At 36.6% G+C, this 24,137-nt stretch overlaps 1 pseudogene; it reads right to left on the reverse strand.

Annotated features, from left to right (window-relative positions):
• Window positions 1-24,137, reverse strand: part of LOC109086979 — a 48,282-nt pseudogene that overhangs the window by 22,301 nt on the left and 1,844 nt on the right.

A 24,137-nucleotide genomic window follows, 5' to 3' on the forward strand; every position in this document is an offset into this window, starting at 1 on the left:
ACCATTATGATCACCACCTATAAGGCTACAGCACTATTTCTTTTGGAAAACCACATGACATCGTGAACGTGAATTCATCATCCTGTACTAAACTGCAGGATGAGTCGGCTCTCTGGGAGTGAGTGTGTGTCACGCACCTCTTGGGGAAGTTCCAGCTTGGTGCGGTCATCCTGGCCGTTGGAGTGCAGACCCATGAGGTAGGGCACAGGCGCATCCAGGAAGTGGAGCAGTGAAGCGGGCAGGATGGGCACATACACATGCTGCCATTGGAAGGGGAACATTAAAGCTGTGATGCTCTCCGCGACCGTCATCAGCCGCTGGTAATCTGGTCAGCAAAAAGGACACAGACACATTCAGACACGTCACTCTCAAAGCAGGGTTACTCTACACTGAGTATAAGATGACACACAGTCTGTTCATTCACCCAATGCTGCATATTACTCACAAAAATGGCAAGAGCTGTTTGAAATCACCATCTATCTACATCATCATATACATCATCATTTTCTCACCCTCATGTTGTTCCAAACCTGCAGGAATTTCTTTTATGGAACATAAAAAAATATAATTTGAAGAATGTTAGTGACAAAACATCTCAGATTCCCGTTAACTTCCATTGTATTTTTTATCCATACAGTAGAAGTCAATGGGAACCAGAATTGTTTGTTTACCAACATATCTTCATTCAAGTTCCACAGAAGAAAGAAAGCCATACAAGTTTGGAATAAAGTGAGAGTGAGTAAACAATGACACAATTTTTATTTTGGGTAAAAATGCTTTTATGAGTATCGACAGTCTTTACTCTATGATTCGATTTTTTAGTACTGTAATTTGTGTGTGTGTGTGTGTGTGTGTGTGAGAGAGATCGAGAGAGAGAGAGAGAGAGAGAGAGAGAGAGAGAGAGAGAATGTTCTTGACATTCACTCATTTGGTTTTTGTAGAAATGCTTAAATTGAGTGCTTCTTAAGCACACAATGCATTTTCAAGTGGGCATTTTAAACTAAAAAATATCACAATACAGAGGATAATTATTCTGTATTATTCTCATACAAACAAAACCGAAACAAAATGGGATTTTTTTTTTTTTTTTTTATGATTTCACCCTGCAGTCACAACTGTCAGAGAGACAGGAATACTAAACCAGTCTCTAAGCACCCTGAGTTACAACAACAGGCCTATTCACACACACACACACACACACACACACACACACACACACACACACACACACACACACACACACACACACACACACACACACACACACACACAGAGAGAGTCCTCACATACTGATAAAAACTGGTTTAGAACGTAAGTGCCCTGCGAAGTGGACATCACAGGATATTCTGCCATGATTCAAATTCAAAGTGAACGTATATGTTCCATTCAAAGTGTATTGAAGTGAGCAAGACGTGAATTCAAATTGTATTTATTTACAGAGGTATATGATGTCACACTTGTCTGTGTTTGAAGACGTTGTGCAGCGCAAATCCGTGAAAGAATGTTCTAAAGTGAAGTAAACTTCAACAGATCTCCCCTGCTCAGGGAGTAGGAAACAATGAACACTGTGTAGGGACTATGTCAATGGGAACACAGTTCGAGCTGATTATCTGAATCAGGTGTGTTAACAGAGAAAGATATGCAGAGCTGGGGGGGCGCGAGGACTGGAATTGAGAACCGCTGGTGTAGAGTAGGGCTTGTTGTTTATCGTTTCATCCAATCACAAATGCAGACATGGTTTTATTTACACGGAGCGCTTCAATGCAATGCGTAAAAACACAGTATAAGTCATTATAACCCGGAATTATGTCCCCAATGGATGCAACAAATGGCCTGTTTGTAATGAGATTTATTGCTTTTTGTCTTTTGGCGCCGGTGTTCTGACCGGGACACGCATCACAATATGGCAAGGGGCGTAACATTTCCGTCACACGCTTGAGGTATTCAGCCAATCACAACGCACTGCTTTTCAGAACGATGAGCTTTGTAAAAAAAACTGCACGTTGCAGAAAGGCGGGGCATAGAGGAGAAACAATAATGTACAGTATGTGGAAAATAATGTGTTTTTTTTTTTATCTTAAACCACATAAACACATATCATTACACCAAATACACAAAATAATGTTCTTTTTAGCAACATCATATGATCCCTTTGACCAGCAATTCCAGTTTCATTGATTTTAATGATAAAAATCAGCAAGAGTCAGGGGTACTCTAACAAACCTGCTTTATTCATTTCTACATTAATAATTTAATTTAATTTAATTTAATTTAATTTAATTTAATTTTATTTTATTTTATTTTATTTTATTTAATTTAATTTAATTTTATTTAATTACTTTATTTTACCTAAAGAAAATGTGTTTTCAAAAATATTAATAATTTAAACAACTGAATACTATTTAATAGGAATTAACATTGCTTTATTAAGTTATAATAATATATTAATTCAAGTAAGAATCTTTACATCAGAAGACACGTAAAGCTAATTGATTGGCAGCAGTCTATATAGAAAAATGAGCAGTAACTGCCAAACATCTATTGATCTAGCAGCAGATTCATGTCTCAAGTATTCACATACCTGGTAAAAGGGCCAGGGTATTTATATATGCTATTTATAGAACAATGTAAGCTATCTTGATTTTTAGAGCTCACACCCCTGCTGTGTGTGTGTGCAGCTCCATCTAATGACATCAAGTCATTTTCTTTCTGGACTCTCACTGTCCACAAATATTACACTATAAGCATGAGCCTTCTGGATACAGAAAAGGATGATGTAATTTCTAGCCAATCATATTTATGCTGCATCACCACCATCCTCCTTATCCGGAGAATGGTTGCTAAGCAACACCACAGCAATGCATCCACCCAGCCCCCTGTCGCTTTGTAGTTACCTCCTGTAACTCGCTCTTCCTTGTTAATGTAATTGATCCAATCAGCACATCTGCCACTGAATCGCAAAAGAATATTCCCATGCTGCTTTAAATTCAATCTAAAATGGCCTGGTAAGAATTTCCACCAGGAAACTGCCAATTATATTGCATTTAACATGTGAATCAAACAAAGTACATATAAGTGACATTTTCATAAATCTAATGATGATATTTTGACATATTGTGAGACATATTGCGAGATTCTACGAAACCTTCAAACATATAACATATGCAATGAAAAACAATTTATTCAATTTTAATCAACTTCTAAACGCATTCACCTCAATACTCCACAGAAAGCTTTGAGTTTAATTTGCAAACTACCAGGAGATTCTGAGAAAAGGGTGGGCTGTGAGTTTGACAAGAATTATAGAGAACAAAGCGCTAAGATGAGCTCACATGGACACTGAGATGGAGAGAGAGTGTGAAAAGAGAGAAAGAGCATGTCGCAGTACACTGCAATATAACCGCCTGTTTATTCTCTTGTCTAAAACCAGCCTGAACTAAACAGAACAAGCCAAAATGAGCAAAAAATCTATGTTTGAATGACATTTATTTATTCAGTTATCTGTCAAGTTAGATTAAGGCCGTCAGATTTAAATTGGCTTTCATTTGAAAGAGCTAGTTTAATTTGGCAGCAAAAAGCAATACTAATTAATGTCAAAAAGCATTCACTAAATTAAAGTCTCTGCATGTACTCACTTTGGACTATTAAGAACAATGATTTATGACTTTGAGCAAATTACAGCCAAGTCATTAACAATTTTCAGAACCTTGATAAGATTTTCCAGGTTTCCTATTATATGTCTTATTTAAACAGCAAGCTAGTATGGGACATATGGAAGGGCTCATCCTTTTTAATAAAACAGCCAATGGCCTTCAGCTTACATTACAGCCATAGTCCAGAATTTGTTGTTCTTGTTAGCTGGTAGAATGCAGGGGGTCAAGGTTTGTTTAGTTAGCATTAACAGTCAGCTAATGCTGGTAGATGCCATAACTACACCACTACAAATAGATTTTTTCTCCAATGACAATCATTCAAAAGTAGTCATGTATTATATGTAAGGTTGCAAAGGAATGGTAAATTCCTGAAACTTTCCAAAATTTTCTGAAAGTTTTCAAAAAATCCTGCAATGTTTCCTAAATTTAGGGGCCGTTTACACAACAACATTTTCAGCCAAAAACGGGAAACTTTTTATGCGTTTTGCCTGTTCATTTAGACAACAACGGCATTTTGGGGACTGAAAACGCATATTTTTGAAAACGGGTTTCAAAAGTGCAAGTTTTGAAAATGCCACTGTTGACGTTTCCGTGTAAACACCCAAAACGGGAATCTTTGATAATGGTGACGTCATGCGCATGCGTAGTACGTGTTATGTATGTAGACATGCGCAGTACGTGTTCATTTTAAAGGCAAGCGCGAACAAACATACACAACAATGGCAGAGTACATGGTACTGTTGTTGCTGCTCAAGAGTTCGGTAAAGCTTCTTCAGCAAAGTATGGATTTACTTCACCAATATTACAACCAACAGCTGAGACACATCATATATACACGGCAACAGGTTCTGTTTACTAAGAAGGTGACAGCGCCAACTACTGGTCTGGCATATGTAATACAGCATTTTTGGCCGTTTTCACAGATATGTGTAAACGGGAATCCTTTTGAAAACGTTGTCGTGTATACGTGAAACTTTTTAAAAACACAAGGGAAAAACTTTTCAGTTTTTGACTACATGGTTGTCACGTAAACGTAGCCTTACTCTACTCCTAAATTTAAAAAAACATACTCAAACACTGTTAAAAATATCTTCAATATAGTATGGGAATCAATTTTTCAAACTATTAGAAACAGATTTCAAATCAGCATGCCTTAAAATGCAGTCTTTGTAGGCAGCTTACTAGGTTTTATAAAAAAAACTACTCACAACAATTGGATCTGTGAGTCAAAACAGAAGTTTCAATTAATAGGCTAAACTCATGTAGCCAGACTTTTGAGTTTCATTTAAAAAGTCTGGTACACTTTACACTTCTGGCCAAGAATGACTGGTGGAGGAGGAGGCCATCTGACTGACATGAAAGGCCCCCAACATATGATAACTGGCGTTTACATGTGAGCTACTAAGTTTCTAAACCCAAAACCCTGCTGGGCATCTTTAAAAGGCACCACAAATCTTGGTAACTTTGTCAAATCCAATTTCTCCTTTCATAGGAACAAGTCAAGCAACACAGATTTCCTGCAGACACTTTCCCTCCTAGAAATTGCGTAAAACCAAACAATCAGATTTGAGCTTGCAGTTTTGAGAAACCCCTTGCCGTTTTTGTGTGGAATTTCTCTGAAGCTGAGATTAATCATACGCAGGCACTAGGTCTACAGAAGTATGAGTGATAGTAACTCACATTGCGAGTACAGAAGGATCTGGATCTCCAGTAGTGCACAGGTGAAGAGCTGTAGCACGTTCTCCACACCTAGCAGCTCAAACACCTCCTGCAGGGGGAAGTCAAAGAGGGGCAGCTCAGCCGTGCTGGGTCTCTGACACACCACTGGCCCGTATACGCCCGAGAACTTCAAGGAACGCCCGGCCGGTGGTAGCGGGACCTCGTAGAGGACATTGTAGACGTAGCTCTCCAGCGGCAGCGGCGGGGGCTGAGGCGAGGTGACAGCCTGGTGCAGCTGTTCCAGAACCCTTCTGCAGGCGTGGGCGAAGCCCATGGGTGTGATCAGACAGATGCATTTGGATACATAGAGAGTGTCTCGGCTGATGTCGTAGGAGTTGAAACGCTGCAGTCGAGACAAGGAGGGAGCAGCGAGCAGTTGATGAGGGGTGGAACGGGTGTCTTCTGGACTGCGAGGTGTGGGTGGTGTGTGCAAGATGTCGTACTGTTCTGCATTGTGCATGTGGTAGAGCGTCTGCATGGCACTGCAGATCTGCTTGCTGGTCACCTCCTCAAAGAAGGTGAGGGCAAAGCCGTAGGTTCGGGAGCCATCCTCTCTTGTGATAATGAAAGAGTGGAACTGGGGCCCACGGATGTCTGTCTGGGTGCGGAAGGACAAGCCCTTTGGCATACAGAGCTGTGGGGGAAACAAAAAAAGGGGGGTCTGAGGATCTACAAATATTAAAAATACTCTTTTTGACCTTCAACAAGTTCCATTAATTTGAGCCACTTCATATCTCATTTCATAGACCAATATAGCAGTGGTTCCAACCACGTTCCCTTGAAGCCCCCCAACGCTGCACATTTAGTAGAAACTACTGTAATGGGTGTGTCTGACAAAAATTTTGCAAGACATGCCTTTAGGACGTGGTTGGGAACCACTTCTATATAGCACCCGTGCATATTAAGTGTATGATATGGCCATTTCAAGACTGTCAAGTAGCATGCATGTTTGGACAATTAACAGATGTCTGGAGAGTGCATATTTTCTATTTTCGTTGCAGTAAGCTGTGCTATATTCTAAATACAGTGTGGGCAAAAGGGCGTTGTTAGGCATGACCAGCAGCACCACCTCCTGTGCCTGTCTGCTTTATAACAGGGTAAAGATACAGGACGGCTTGGTGTGTATCCCAAAAAGAATCACATTTTTGAAATTCTGAGGAATCAGGAATTGTTAGTTGACTCTAAAGCTGAAAATATACTCGTCCATGGCTGTCTGTGTGACGTAATTGTTTTCATCAGCACAGTCCGCTGTTGTCCATGCACAAAAAACGGCACTTCTGAGTCCTTTAAAAAAATATGGTTCACTAGTCGCATCTATCCATGCTCATGATCAGAATCCCAGGTATATATGACTTCCTTCATTCAGACGAATAAAAGCTTTGATGAGAATATGCTAGTCTCATGAGAACCAAGTTTTGTTTTACAGCAAAGGAAAACCAGTCTACACTTAGCTTATATCAAAATCCTCCATCATTTTTTTTTCAAATCCTCGTTTTGTACTTCTAATTCATGACCGGTGTTTTGTTTTGCTCTCTCCTCTGCACTTTCAGGTTCATCATTTCTCTCCGGAGTTTACGCTATGCCTACGTCCTACATCATCCGCTAGAACGCCATTCACTCATGTACGCATGTATGACAGTTAGCAGAAGTTAAAATTACAGTAATAAAGTTTTAAATATGTATATTTTTCATACACAAACACATCAATTTGCTTCAGAAGGCCTTTATTAACCCCCCGGTGCCATGTGGAGTGCTTTTTATAATGGATTGATGCACTTTATTGGACTTCAAAATCTCAACACCTATTCACCACCATTATAAAACTTAGAAAAGCGAGGATATTTTGCAATATAACTCCAAATGTATTCATCTGAAAGAAGAAAGTCATATAAACCAAGAATGGTAATTTTCATCTTGGGTGAACTATCCCTTTAAAAGTTGGAGTGGAATCGACAACTTGTTCATTCACTGATTAATTTTATGACTCTTTCTCCAGGTTACTTTATTTTTCCAATATGTGGCAACCAGTGAGTGTCTTTTTGAATATTATGAGTGAGTCTTTAAATCATTCAATCAAAAGAATGGTTGACAGTTGTTCAACTTCACTCAGAAAATGCACTGAGCCATTTTTTCATCAAAAAATATAGTGCTTGACAAAAAAGGTGTTTTGCATTAAAGGGGTTTTTATATTGTAGAACTATTGCATATTTTCATTGCATTTGCTGGTGGCCACCTTGTTTTCTAGAAACTAGAATTAGTTTTTGAAAAGCCCATATTGGTAGACCTCTATGTGTGTCACTCACCATGCCCACTGCATCCTGGTCAAAAGGGTTCCACTCCACATTGTCGGGATAGTGTGCTAGAACTTTAGATTTAAAAGTTCTCCGCAGTGGACTCTGCTCAAAATTCTCACCTGAGATGTGGACAGAAAGAGAAAGAGAAAAGAAAAAGATAAGCTCAGAAAGCTCTTTTCCAGCAATTATCCTTAAGCCTTCATGGCAATTCAAGCAAACCACATGAAAAAAGTGATAGAGTGGTATATATCTTAACATTAAATATATACAACAATCTTCTGGAAGAAGACATTTGTTTAGAAATTTGCAAAAAACATAAGAAAACAGAAATCAAACCCAGTCAAAGCCAAAAGTGCTAGAACAGATGAAGCAGAGAAGTGTTGCAACGCATGGAAAAGACGTGCCTCGAAAATAATTCCAAGTGAAGTAGTTACAGCCCACCAAGCGAAGCTTGGCAAAAGTTCACCAAGCAGTGACTGACAAACAGTTTGGAGTGCTAATAAGTTGCTGCTGCTGAGAGAGAGAGGAAGAGGAAAATGGAGTTGAAGGGATAAAGGGCAGGAAGACCGGTGATCCCACGCTACCCAACCACGCAGCCTTCTCACACATGAGCAAACAGCGGTGCTGTGAAAGAAGTGCCTGGAAAGGTTAAAGGTTAGCGGGCACAGGCCTATGGAAGCAAATTAGTCTCAAATATAATTCACGCAAAAAACACCATTCACACATGCGTAGACAATTTCACATGCATGAAACCTGAATTCACTTACACACAAAAAAAATTCACGTTCGCAACAACGTGCGTGAAAAAAAATATATATTCACAAAAAGCAATTCACATGCGGAAAATAAAATTTATATATTCATAAAATACATTTTCACAAATGCAAAAAACAATTCTAGATATATACAACTGTGCACAAAAACCTTTGAATGTTTAAAATGTACGAGTGTCTGAATGTCAAATCGTCATTTACTACGAATCCACTCGGATTTGTGTGTGTGTGTTTTTGAGACGTTCCTGGCAGAGCTCTCTTCCCAAGTGGGTCTGTCCCGTACTCTTTAGCCAATCAGATGCGAGCTTACCATTCAACCAATCATTAATAAGCCACTGAGAGTGCATTCAAGGAGCACGATTCTGCGCACCTTTTGCGCAATATGGATTATTAGAACGGAAATTAAGCCTTTACATCAGTAATCCCATAGACAGTAAAAGAAATGAACACAGCGACCCAATTGGAACTCAATTGAGACAAGTGAAGCCAATTTTTAGCGATTTTTAGCACTTCCGGTTTCTGACGCGCAGCCTCAAACAAAGGAAGCTTCTGCCATTATTGTGACGTCATCGGAACATGTGCAAAACTACTCTCCTTGAATGCACTCTCAGTGGCTTATGATATGATTGGTGAATGGTAAGCTCGCATCTGATTGGCTAAAGAGTACGACAGACCCACGTGGGAAGAGAGCTCTGCCAGGAAAGTCTCAAAACACACACAGCACACAAATCCGAAGAGTGGATTAGTAGTAAATGACGATTTGTACATTCAGACACTCATACATTTTAAACATTCAAAGGTTTTTGTGCAAAGTTGTATATCTACGAATTGGTGTTTTGCATTGGGTGAAATGTATTTTATGAATATATAATTTTATTTTCCGCATGTGAATTGCTTTTTGTGAATATATTTTTTTTTTTCACGCACGTGAATTTTTTTTGTGTACGTGAATTAGGTTTCCTGCATGTGAAATTGTATTACGCATGTGTGGAATCGTGTTTTTGTTGAGTGAATTATATTTGAGACTAATTTGCTTCCATAGGCCGAGCTGTGGTTGATTGTGATACAAACAGGAGCACTGACTGCAGGAGTGGAGAGCATAGTGGGGAATGGAGGTTACCTTCTTCTGCACCCGCCAACTGTCCTCTGGCAACATCTCTGAATTTAGTAGCCTGTATATACTGGCATAAAGCTACACAACAGATAAAACAGTTAATCACTGACATGAGAAGGGTGAGTAATCTTCACTTATTACTTATAGACAACACCATTAAGGGCACTTCTGGAAGTCCATTAAGGAGGACAAGCAGTTTCGCATAAAAAAAATATTTAAGTAAATTTATCATTGTATAAATTAAAAAATAAAATAAAAGGCTAATTATAGTGTATTAAATGTCACCAAAACAATACTAATCAATCAATCAATCACTTTTAAAATAATAAATAAATATACATATAAAAGTATTTGATTTAATGTTTAAACAATTAAAAACAATACACCAAAAAAAAAAAAAAATAATAATAATAAAAAAATGCATTTGACATTGATTTCTTTAACCATTTGTAAATTGCTTTTTAAATGTTTTCCATCACCATGTCAACTTATACAATAGTTCACCCAAAAATTAAAATGTGCAGGTGATTTATCCACCCTCAGTTTCTTTATATGAACAGATTTGGAGAAAATTTGGCATTTCTCACTTGCAAATCCATCATTGATGTTTTAAACTCTAAACTGATTGCATCTAGGCCAAATATGAGTCCATAATACATACATAAATCCATAATACAGGTTCCTCAAGTGAAAAAGTCAGTCCTCCCTGTTGTCCTTTTGTACATCAAAACCCACCGACAGAATTGATTATAATAGTTTTTGCTTATAAAAACGGTACTTGATCTATGCATATTTCTCTCCTGATTTAGATTAATCAACTCTATTACTGGAGAATGCAATATTACAGATAAGGGGCCGTATGTTTGCTGGAAGCAGTAGTTAATTGATGGACTGGGCATTGTGTGGATTATTATGATGTTTTTATCAGCTGTTTTTTACTCTCATTCTGATGGCACCCATTCACTGCAGAGGATCCATTAGTGAACAAGTGATGTAATGCTAAATTTCTCCAAATCTGTTCTCTATCTTGGATTGCCTGAGGGTGAGTAAATTTTCAGTGAACTTTCATTTTGGGGTGAACTATTCCTTTAAAAATGTCTTAAAACCCATCTGTTCCATTCCATTGCATTCTGTCCATTGTTGTGGAGATGTTAACTCATTTTTCTGATCACAGATTCTACAGATTCAGTGTGGGTAATTTTGTTTTTGAGAAGTTCTGCTCACAGTCACACACATTAGGACACACAGCATGTTGAACCGAGACTGAAGGCGATGTGTGCCCGCATGAATGTCACTGGTGTTTTCCTCTCCTCTGCTGCCCACACATTAAAAACTGACTCACTTAGAGCTCTTCAGCTTCTATATCAGAGACAGTTTAAGATACATCCAACTAATCATCATGGATAATGAACAATACAGCCTTGATGCAACAAGAACAGACTTGTCTCTGAGGGATATGTCCCTGAGGAATGTGTTCAGGTTTAAGCGGAGGGTAAGAACGTGTTTATTTGTCACCAATCTACAGAGGCGTTCTTTATGTGTGGCATTTAAAAGACGAGCAACAATTTAAATCCTCTAGTTTCTCCAGTCTGGGATCACTACAGGAATAAAGCCACGAATGTCAACAATTTAAATCCTCTGCAACAAAACACCAGGGGCTCCTGGGCCGGTGTCAAGCTACAAGTACCCACCAGAGACAACCATCACAAGCATTATATGACAACATGCTACAATATTTAGTATGTTGCTAAATTAGGATTTTTCTGTTCTTCAGTTCAAGTTTCGTAATCTCTCATTTTTCCATGAAAATCTTATTCCCATATAGGTTATTGTTCTCTTTCCTCTCAACTTCTTTAGAATGTGTGTAAAATACTAAAATATGAGATTCAGTTGAGAATTGAAAATAAACTAGTAAAAGTGTTGTCAAACGACTGAAAACTCCTAGGGGAATGTTACATAACGCCTGAGAAGCAAACACCAAAAGGCGGATGCTAAAATCTGTTACGTCCGTGGACAGCCCAAATGATTCTCAAATATTATTAAAATATTATTCAGCTTTCAACTCTCACACTACAATAGATATCTAAAGAATTTTTTTTTATATATATAATAATAGATTCTTACACCTTTAAGAAAAAATACTGGCATTAGTTGAGATGTGTTGTGTAATATTTAATATTCAGGGCTCGCAAAATCGCTAGCCCGACATCCCAGGGCTATTGTGTCTTCCAGTCGGGCTACCAAAATATATCACCGCCCTGCCGCTCCCACGTGTCCCTAAAAAGTCTTCAATTTAGTCGTATCAAATTTAAGACCATAAAAGTCTTAAATACCTTAAAAGGCATAAGAAAAGTCTTAATTATAATAATAATCTATAATTATAATTTCAAGAGGTCTTACATTTGAAGACGGAAAGACAAGATTCACGATATGGCTTAATGTGATGATTAAGGCTATGATTTTATTTCATAAACATGAGCTGCACGTCTCAAATGTGGCGTGGGTGTTTTTTATATATGAGCATGTTAGACTCTAAAGGGAACCGACTGTCGTCAGAAAAAGTTTTCAAAGGTTTATTTGTTTTCATTTCATCTTACCTACAATGCCTGATAAAGCAGTGGCTTGTTTTGTATAGTATACAGCCGTTGTTAATTGGGGAAACCTAATTTATAATGTTCTGACCATTTCAAAAGCTCCACCTGCTTGGCAGAGAATGAATGTGCATTTTCAATTAGCCCGTCTGCTGCTTTAGTTCAGACCAATGCGAAAATCGACCCATGTTTTTATGTAGCAAAAAAGAAGAGTTGTAAATGTGAACGAAGCTAATGTACCTTCTAAAGATCTCTAACAATTAAGATAGAAGATACTGTATATATTGATTTTATGTTTTAAATTAATATTATTTTTTTTATTTTTTAATATGTTTTATTGTGAATTTTTTAATTTTATAAGATTTTTTGTTTTTGTAAAAGCTGGTCACTTTATGGTTTAATATGTCACCATAGACATTGCGTCTACCCTGCTCACAGTATTAACTTTTTATCTGTGCAGGCCATAAAAAGGATAATAAAAAGCCTTAAATTGATTTTTAAAAATCCTGCAGATACCCTGTAAATAGTAAAAAAAATTCCTTCCTTGATATTTGTGCTTTGAAAATGTTTTTGATTGGCTTTTTTCTATATTTAATAAAATTATCTTTTTTTTTTTTTTTATCTGGGCTAATTAAATGTATTTATAATAATATATATCCATTAATTATAATTTCCTGAGACTAACATCTCATACATTGTGACATGTATGCAAGAATAATGATGACAGACCACTAAATCTTCAATTCAAATTGAATGCAATTTGAAGTGGTTATGCAAAAATGCTTCTCATTTACCAATGATTAATAGACACAGTTTATATAATTCACAACAAAAAAAGCTGAAAAAGGTCAATTAATGGAACCATTCCTAAACCAAGTATGGGACTTGATTTTGTGGTATCTATTTTTTTATAAAATCTGAGCATTATTTCATGGAGTAAACATGGGAAAAATGTCTTAAACTTTTTACTGCCAGAAATTTAAATTAAAGCTTATTTATTCAGCTTAAATCTCAATTTAATGTATATATATATATATATATATATATATAAATGTATACATACATACATACACTACATATATATACACATACATACATATATATATACATAATATATATATATTATATATATATATATATATATAAGCATATATATATACACACTATTATACAGTACCATTATTGTACAATTTTTTTACGTTATAACCAAGACCCCATATGTCAGCCATAACTATTTAGTTATACATATTTAGCATTATAAAAGCATATCTAACGCAGAATGTTAACCATATTAAGCTTATTTTATTTCACTTATGCAAATCCTACATACAAAATAGTTCCGCAAGCAAAATTGTGGTCACAAGTATCCATGACATGTCCCCATGAAAAACTCACAATCACACCATTATGATTCATGGGAATGCCTTCCATGTTCTTGAATCAGAGGCAGTGGAACACACGCAGAGGCAGGCAGGAGTGGAGAAAAGCAATCAGCTCCTGCTGAAAGAAAAGACTTTGTCATGGTTCATCTGCCTTGTTAATTCTGCTGCCAGCACCTCACACATGATTTGTTTTGGTCATGGGACTGTCAGCACAAAAGGCCTCAAGTAAGGATGAGCCAATGGCAAATGAATTGTCAATGAAAAACTAAACAATCATCATTTTGTCAACAGCAAACAAGCATTAGATATTATGAACTGCAAACAGATCAGCAAGGCCAAGGGTGAAAAGCACTTGTAAACAAACAAACCAAATAGTACTCCACTACAGGGTAGCCAAAGGGGGTCAGATTCAAACCACAACAAAACAACGGCCCCCAAATATAATTTTCAAAAACTTCTCCAGTGGTTCTACATTTCTATATGTGTATTTCTTTTTTTTTCTGTCTATAAATTATTTGCTTCTGCATTTAAAGCCCATGCACAATGATTTTATTTATTATAAAAACAGCTGTAAAAATTGAGTTACAAAAAAAGTGAGATATTAATCAGTTTGGAATTTTTTTCAAAAGTTGATTCCTCGCATGAAATTACCCCTGAAAAACACTTTGGTACTTTTACAAAGAGCATCAGAGCCATAAGAAACCATGAAATAATGTGAAGACGGGAAAACGGCTATGAGAGAAATAGTGGTTTTCTGAAAGGTCAGTGCTTCAGAAAAAAACAAATAAGCCTTATTTTCTGACTGCATTGGGAAAGAGAGCAGACAAGATGCCACATCCCAACACATTTAAAATATCGGAGTGGTTTCAACAAACCATGAAGTCCTATACACTGGAAACACACACAATGCCTATTTTGGCTAATTACAGCGGAGCTATGATTTTGGTTCCCATTAATTTCTGTCAGCCACCATAGTAAATTTTTACTAAGCCTATCAATATTCAATAAATATATGTTAAGTCTGCATTAAATGGAAGGTTTCTCGAATGAAAATAAAATGTAGGGTGGGGCTTGATGATTGGAATTGTTTTGCATTTCCGCTAACTGCTCCAATTTGCTTTTTCTCTGCAATGTCATCGGTAACTGACTTTATTTATGAATATGGTGATATTCATGGAGGCTTTAACTATTGGTTTCTTTTAACAAAAAAAAGACCTCAAGTTGATATAAATGTAGGAAAAAAAAGATGGACTGTAAAAAAAGATTCCTTTTAGTATCCAAACTAACTGCTTCCATGCTTCTAGGCTAAGAGCAAGAGAATAAACCTTATTCTTATATAAAGTACTTCTGTATGGTTGGCTGAAAAGCTTTGCGTCTGTTGGACCAGAGAAGAGAACAGCCAGAGGCTCACAGGCCGGATGTAAAAGGCATGAGCTCTGCGGAGGAGGAAGAGCGCGTTAGTGATCGCCGCACTTTTAGACAGGAAAGAACAAAAATTACCCCTTTAAAGTCTTCTTCGGTATCACACATTGACAGGCAAATTTCTAAGGCCTCTAAATTATCAGCTCAAAACTTTCCTGAAAAAACCTGATGTACGCCAATCTACATGTCTTCTGTCATCATTGTTAGTTCATCCTTTTTTTAGCATGTCAAAAGGCCTTTAGTAAAACTCTGGTACAAGTCGTCTTCTTGCTGTGAAATTCTCGTATGAGTTTTTATTAGAGTAAACGTAATAAAGTTTATTTTTGTTAGTAAATATTTCAAGATGGAATACTGACTGGACTGAAGCAAATAGGTTAGCAAATATTACTTGCTTATCCACACATAATTTTTTAGAAAATCATTTCTAAAATATATGCGGTATCTTCAGGCTTTTGAGGAATGTTTACTTGTTTATCTCTCAATTCTCATTGTACTGTATTGCATTATGAGAAGAAAAAAAAAAAACTAACAAAAACCTACAGAGCTTTGATCATAAAACGAAGAATTAAATACAATCTTCCAAAGATATATTAATTGATAAATTTAAGGTGAAAACTGATATTTATATGCATTTTATGTAATTGAGTCTGTTATACTGTTAAAGATCACTTTTGATTTTACCAGTGCTTCCCACACATAGATTTCACCTGGTCGCCCGAGTATCATATGGTAACACCAGTTTTGCAATTTTCTTTATTTTTATCCTCTTATACTTTTTTATCCAAGATGATGAAACCAATCGCAATTCGATTTATAAGGCCATTCACATGTAGGGTTCTAAAAGTTTCGAAAAAAATGTCAAAAGAAAATTTCAGCTACAGATTAAAATGAGATGTTCAGTCTTTGCATTAACTATACTACTAGATATAGTTATGCGAATGATGAAATAATAAATAAAAACCTGTACAGCTATAATCAGCTGTTTCGTCCATCTTGATTAAAGCTTTTGATCTCTGTTTGCTATTTTGGCCATAATAATATCCAGCAAACTGCCACCAAGTTCACAAAAAAAAAAAAAATTGTTTTTTCATCCTAAAGTATGAGCTTCACGTCTGCTCATATAATACTACAAGAGCCATAAAAAAGCCTGATATCAAATATGCAAACTTTAGAATTTGTGTGTAAAGGATCAATAAAACTGTTCCCTAAAACGTACATATTTCATATGTAGTAGGCTCTTTTCAGACGCAAAATACTTCGAATTTGCAATGACAGGCCCTGAAGTACCACCAGTTCCCAATAGCAATGATTTCAAATGCATAGAGCTTTGACTACTAATTTCAAAGCAGCTGCGCAGGAAAATAATACTGAAAAGAACCCCCAAACCTGGGAATTTAAGAATGAGAAATGAACAGATTAATTATGCATTTGATATTTTGTGAAGTGAGGCTCTTCTAATGAGGTAACTGGTAAATTGATGTGATGAACACAAAGGTTGATCCTTGTCAGCGTGATTGCTGTCAGATGAATGTGAAGCCCAGACAGAGAGAGAATTCGTGGGTAGCCATACATCTATGTGTGAGGCAAGAAAAGGGCCACAAAAGAGAGCAATTGAATTTCAGAGTAACAGATGGCTGATGACGTGTTTCCCTGTGAAAAAATGATCCCCCGCATATCTTTAAAGTTTACCAAGTCCAAACCAAACCCAAGCGGCCTCTTGTTCATTTCCCTTGAGTTTCATTTGCTTTCTACTACACTCGCTGTGCTCCAAATCTACTCTTTTGCATGCCATTAACGTAAAGTCAGGGTAATATGCAATGGTCTTGCAGAGGTTGTGTTCTTACCTCTATTCTCCTAGTTTTACTCATTCCACTAACACTGAAAATATTGGCTTATTTTTTATTTCAACAAATGAAAACTCCTCAAGTTACTTAATGGTTGAATCATCTTATATTAGAAAAATACAGAACAATTACCGTGTCACTTGCATTTACACGACAGGTCTTGTTGCCCAATTCCCATTTGTTGAGCTATACCCGTTTTTGGTTGACAACCAGCCTTACATCTTCTTTCAAAAAGTGCATCGCATATCTGGTATCCTGGCATTTACCATGATATGGATTACTCTTGGTTAAAACACACCCAAGTTAGACGTACTGACCAAAAAAACAGGGTTGCCAGGTCTGCGCAACCGCCCAATTGCTAATCAAACTAGCCCGATCGCATCTTTTTGCCACGTTTATTATCAGCATTTAGGGTGAGGTTGAGGAGATCACTTTAAACCCTGGACTAAAAATCAACCCTTGCACCCAGTGGTAAAAGTAGCCCAGTTCTGCAGGAGAAAACCACAGACTTTGCAACGTTGCCCGGAAAAGCATACTTCTGAGTTGACGGGTCATTTGCCACCATCGCCTTTTTTTCAATGACATACGACTCGCACTGACAGTGGGAATATCCAATCTGTCTGATTTACATTGGCCAGATGCAAATGAATGTATCCAATTTATGTTTCCACATAATAATGAGGCCTGAAACCGTTTATGAGAATAATCATTATCCCTTGTTGCTTTTTCCTGCTTTATGCGTTCGGTGGTATATCCGATCTGTGCCACAAAGGAAGAGAAAAAATTGGAATTGGGTCACTTACAACAAATGTATGTTAAAATGCGTGGCCTTTGTGTCACAGTTGCTAAGTGTTGTTCTAGTTTGGTTTATCACACTATGTTGCTGGTTTAGTTTTCACCATGGTGTGTTTGTTTGCACAAATGGTATTCTGAGTGTTGCTAAAGGAATAGAAGAATTAGCAACAGGTCAGACTTGGCACAAGGTCTGAAATCTTAAGTCAGACTGACTAAAAAGAAAACAGCCCATCTTTTTTCTCAGTTTTGAGGAATCATTCATATTCACAACAAATGGTTGCACAACTGGTAATTTATATGCATATCTATGCTTTTTATTGCCTTATTTTCCAGAAAAAATAACTATATTGTGACCCTGGATCACAAAGTCTTAAGTCGCTGGGGTAAAAAAACTATATCTGTAGCAATAGCCCAAAAATACATTGTATGCGCTCAAAATATATTGATTTTTCTTTTTAAATTCCAAAAATCATTAGGATATTAAGTAAAGAGCATGTTCCATGTAGATATTTACTTACATTTCCTACTGAAATATATAAAAAATTAATTTGGATTAGAAATAATGCTTTTGCTAAGAGACTTCATTTGGACAACTTTAAAGGTGATGTTCAGGTGATTTTCTGATTTTTTTGCACCCTCAGATCCATGATTTTCAAATAGTTATATCTCGACCAAAGTATTGTCCTATCCTAACACAACCAACATCAATGGAAAACTTATTTATTCAGCTTTCCAGATGATGTAATAAATCTCAATTTCTGAATTGAGCCTTTTGGACTGGAAAATTTACCCTTATGACTTTTTTTGTGGTCCAGGGTCACATATTTTATGTATATTGTTATTGTGAAATTCAATTAGTCATATCACTGATATAATATTTTGGCAAAAAAAACCCTCCAATCTCAAATGTACCATTTGGACCGGGCATATAGAGAGATTTACCATCGAAACAGCATGCTATCAACTGTTTTTTCTCTTTTCAGGCAACTTTGGTTTGTTGCGGAGTTCAACGACTGTTTAAAGGTATAGTTCACCCAAAAATTTAAATTGTGTCATCATTTACTGACACTTACATCGTTCCAAAACTGTTATGACTTTCTGCCAGAACACAAACAGAAAGAAATATATTTTAAGGACACTGTGTTCCAAACCACACTGGACACCATTGAATGTCACTGTTATTTAAACGTTCTTTTTTAAACTTAATTTTGTATTTGACAGAAGAGCCTGGCTGAATTGAACAAAATGTTGCTAAGCTAATAAAAAAAGGTGTATGACACAAGCTTGAGTATTGTGTGGCCTTTTTATTTTCCAGGTTTAAAGATTACTGGACTTTTATTTGAGGTACATATGAAGGGGGATTGGGGTGTGCAAGGTCATCATTTACTCTATTGTGGTATTCCACAGACCAACAACAAAAAAAAAGTCAAAAAAATTTTAACACAAGATAAGTAAATGATGACCGATTTAAGTTTTGGGTAAAACTATGCCTTTTAAACTGGTTCCTAAAAAAGCATCCTATTGATGCGGTGGTACAGGTTGTATTGAGAGGTGTATTTTATTTTGGGAGAATGAAATCAAGACAATTGAAAGAGGGGACAATCATAGGTGAACAAGCACTTCCAAACACTTCAGCAACTTAGCGTGGTTAAAACCAGAAGGATATGAACCGCTGTGTTCCTACTGACTACCCACAGGAAGAAAAGACACATGAGCTCACTTTCACACAGGAACAAACAGACTACATACATGGTTAAAGGTAGTCTCATTTTTCTACTAATTTACGGTGTACTATGAAATGGCTAAAGGCTGGACATGCTTTAAAAATACGCTTGGTACAACAATAAATTTTAAGGTGTCCTTGTTACCAAACATTACATGTCTTACTATTACAATAAAACAAAAAACAAAAAAATTATGCATAACTACAATATCCAAGTCACCCTAAGCCAAACTCTAATCCTAACCTTAATGCCTAGTCTTAACCATATAGTAAGTACATGTTAGTTAATTAATATTACTCAGTTAATTAAATGTATTAATTTACACTGTAACACAGGACACCTTAACATAAAGTGGTACCAATGGCTTTAATTAAAGCCCACAAATCTTTAAATTCTGCATGCTAGATAGAGTTAAGACCAGTTAGGAAAGTAACAGGATATTCAAAACACGAAGTGGCTCTTCAATCAGGGAAGTGGACTTCACGATGGCAATGTTTTGTAATTTTGTTTCTCCTCAATTGCAGCAGGGAAGCTTAAAAAATATCCAATAATGGCCGACTCTTAAAAAGCATCTTTATCATGCATGGTGGATTGATATGGCTAATCAGAGTCACAAGGAGCTCAAAGGAGCAACTCTTTCATGATGTCATTGAGAAAGAGCCCAAGAGACGGTGGGGCAATGAGAACCCCTGGGGGACAGTGTTTAAACTCCTGTATGTTGTGCGAGCGTGTGTCCAGCCCAGATGCCTGGTCCTCCAGTGGTACAGAGGGCCCTGACGGTGCCACCCAGGCTTTGAGCCAGCCAGTCAAAAAGACGCTCTGCCTAGCAGTTTCCTTCTCATGCATATGCTAATGAAGCCCTCACCCTGTGCCCTGTCCATTGGGAATAAAAGCGGGTTTTGTCACCACAACTTTGCAGCATTATGCCAAAAACACAACAGGGACAGAGGATGAAAAAGGCTAATTAAAAAAAAATAGTAATATGAGTATCACAGGTAATCTAAGGTTTTATTGGGAGAAGACAAGTAAAAAGTGAGTTAGTCTGCAGCCCCATTTAACAGCTTCATTTGATCAGTAGCATTACAGAAGTGTTTTTTTTTTTACAAGATTTATGCACAGTCGTGACTCTGAGAATGTGCCAAACCGTTCAATGCCTTCTTCCACACATACCGTTTTTTGCACCACTCTAAAATGTGTTTATGATTTTTTGATTGCCCCCTTGGTTTCCTCTTGGTTCAAAATTAAACGTAAGTTTTTAATAACTTCCCTTGTTTGCAGTAGTTGCCTAAGGGGATTTCTTTGACATTTCAAAGTATTGAAAGTGGGTTCGATAAGAAAACTTGGTTCTGTTTTTGTGGTGACTACACTCTGACATCTTATGCACAAGATCCCAGTGTTGAGGAGTACCATATTACAAAAAGCAATACTTACGAAATAAACCAACATATGCTCATTGGGGAAAAATTACAAATGAATTTACCAGCTGAAATGAACACTAGTTACTGTCAACACACAAAAAACTTTTATTTATTTTTACACAAAAATGCATGGCCAGACTATAGATTAATAAACACTAATTTTTAAATTCACACAGTATCCTTGCACATTATGAATGTTCTAACAACACTTTTACCATTGTGCCTTTTTGTAAACTAATAGATTTTCACGATTTGCATCACTTACCAGCTCTATATGTATGGGCTTTTTCTAAAGTAAGTAAAACTTGCTCGAGTAGCAACCTAGTACAGCCCTGCACTTGCAAAGAAGAGCGACGGAATGGGTACGAATCCAGTTGAAACGAGAGTCATAATAAAAGTTCAATGACTTGGTAAAAGCAAGCTGCATGGTTGATTAAGCCAACCTTTTCATGTGTATGTTTTCTTTTCTTAAACACTATCGGTTAGGTCTATGGTGTACCACAAAGAAAAAACACCAGTGGGTTTACTGCTTGAGGTCACTCTGGGAGTTTCCAAGGGACAAGGAAGAACCACCAGTGAAACCTCATTTAAAACGGGAATCATTTAAAGTTTCAGTTCCAAAAACATGGCCCACCAAAACCACGTGAAAAGAAAAGCACACTTACTGTGCACTTAACATGTCAACGTCCCATCCATGGTACCATGCTAACGGGTACATGAAAGTGGGAGGGAACATAAAATCAAGAATTTCTTAAAGGGTTAGTTCACCCAAAAATGGAACCTTAGCCCATAATTACACACCTAAACCCTCCAATAATCCTAGGGGTATATGCCTTTCTTCTTTCAGGCCGAATTTGAAAATCGTATTTGATATTTCAAGCTGTTTAATGGCACTCAGCAGGTGTTTGGCAGTGCTTCAGTCCCACAAGAAGTGAATTAAAACGCACCATTCCGTACAAAAAAAGTCTGTCTCACACGGCTCCGAAATACATGTATTGTTAAAGAAACATGTCGTAGGGAGTTTTGCTAACGAGGACAACTTTGATTCCCTTTGCTCCTGTTAAACAAATGTTTGGTTTTCCTGAGACTCACCAGTGCATGAGCAATCAGCCGACCTCATAAAATCCGGCCGCCCCAAGCTGCTTCCACTTTAAAATGTTGGCCAAAGCTAAATTTAAGTGATTATTACGTTTTGAAACATTGGAACATTTTTTCTTACAAAAATGCATCAATTCGGTACAGGAGGCCTTTGTTGAGACACTTTTTATTATGGTATGGGTGCTTTTTATTTCACTTCTTTTGGGACTGATATTGCTGCAACAACCGCTGATTGCCATTAAAAGCTAAAAGATCAGAAGACATTTTTAATATTACTCCCACTGGATTCGTCTGAAAGAGAAAGTCATAATACACCTAGGAATGCAATGAACAGTTATTTTACCCAGTTATTTTTTCTTAAAATCTACAATAAATTTTTTTTATCCCCAAATTAATGCCAGCTCAGTGTTTTCCTCCAATGCTTTCTCTGAATGCTCACAAAGGCAAAATAAATAATTGTATCCCGATCTGTGAACATGCTGTGAGAATTGGGATTGTGTTGAGATAAAAAGTGTGGGTGCAAAAATGACAAGATCAACAAATTTCTTTTAAGCTGTCTTCAACAAGCTGCAAAAAAAGTATTACAGGTGCTTCAAAAACATATTCTTGTTGAGGCAGTTTTCTGCAGTCAAATGACTCACAAATTAATAAGTCTTAAATTAGTCTGGACAAATCCGGTGTTATTGAATTAATTATCTGACTCACGTACTAAACTGTAAGTTGTCATTACTTTCATTGATGTATCACTCAAAATGAAAGCAAATTTTATAAACTTATGGCATCACTGCTGACTGGTTGTCCATACGATAACTTAACTAGTTAAAATACAAGTATTAATTAGTTAAATTAAAGTTTTTTCCCACCTAGCACAATATTCTGTTTTGTCCTCATTTAAACCTCAAATTTAAGGAGGGCAACATATCAGGCTATCACTGGAAACTGACGTGCTTTTTTCTATAAACATGCTCCGAGTGCAATTGTGACCCACTTTAAATGCTCTAATGGATATTTTTCATAACTGCCAAATCAAGCCCAACTGTTCCCCTGACCCAACAGCGAAATGCAAGGAACGACAAATGGCTCTTATTTTCTGTCTCTTTGCCAAGAGATATGCTAACGCTTCAGCATGCACAGCATTCCCATCGCCAATAGGGAAAAAGAGCATATCAGAAAGGATCACAAGACGCTCCCATGGCTATGCAGAGCACTTTTCTATATCAGAATATCTATATCAAATCCATTTAGTAAAACCTCATGTAAATATACAGAATGTCCTACAGCTAAAAAAATAACAATTCAGCAATACAGTGCATTTAAGAGATAGTTCACCTAAAAACATTTAATTCTGTCATAATTTACTTGCCCTCATGTTCTTCTAAAACTGTAAAACTATTAATTTCTTTCATCAGTGCAACATAAAAGAAAGATATTTTGAGAAATGTCTCTCGTTTTGTTTGTTTGTTTGTCCATACAATGAAAGTCAATGATCACCAAAACTGTGTGTGTGTGTGTGTGTGTCTATCTATCTATCTATCTATCTATCTATCTATCTATCTATCTATCTATCTATATATTGCTGCTTTAAAGAATTATTATATAATGTAACTTTTATTTGTAAATAAGCAACGTAATAAAAATATACTTTTTCCATATAATTCATATAGCCATAAAATATATTTATTTATTTGTGTTGCAAAAAATTTCATAAGTATAATTTTATTACCATCTGATAGCATCATTGTAAACATGGTTCTCCTACAGTTATCTTTTTTTTTTTTTGGTAAAGGTTTCAACCCAAACAAAGTAAAAACAGCAAACTGACAACAATGATCAAAAACTACTGAGTGTGAATTAATTGAAAAGATTGTAACATTGCAAATGCATGACAAAAAAAAAAAAAAAAAAACCTGACTGACTCGTTTCCTCTAAAACAGCATGTTAGCACTTTTCATTCCCCAGCTAAACTAGGCCCAACACAGACTCAAAGAATGTTACCCAATCACGTGCTTAAAACATGACATGTTAAAACATTTTAAATGACATTTTAAAACAAGGAAATCTTTGAAATTCTAAATCTCCTGTAAAAAAAAAAAAAATCTTTTAAGTTTTAAGTCACTAAAATCTTGCTACAACAATGTGGCTGGATGCTGCATTTAAGAATTTACGACTTTTTGTTCTCCGCAGAGATCTCAGTGACCTCGCTTTGTCTTTAGGGTATGTGTGGGACACGCTTCAATGATCGGCCTCTTCCCAAGGGGTCACGTCATGGTGGACACCAGTCACTTTTTCACTACAGGGTCAGTTTTACTA

This window comes from Cyprinus carpio, chromosome A7 (genome assembly GCF_018340385.1).
Source record: "Cyprinus carpio isolate SPL01 chromosome A7, ASM1834038v1, whole genome shotgun sequence".
Taxonomy (NCBI): Eukaryota; Metazoa; Chordata; class Actinopteri; order Cypriniformes; family Cyprinidae; genus Cyprinus; species Cyprinus carpio.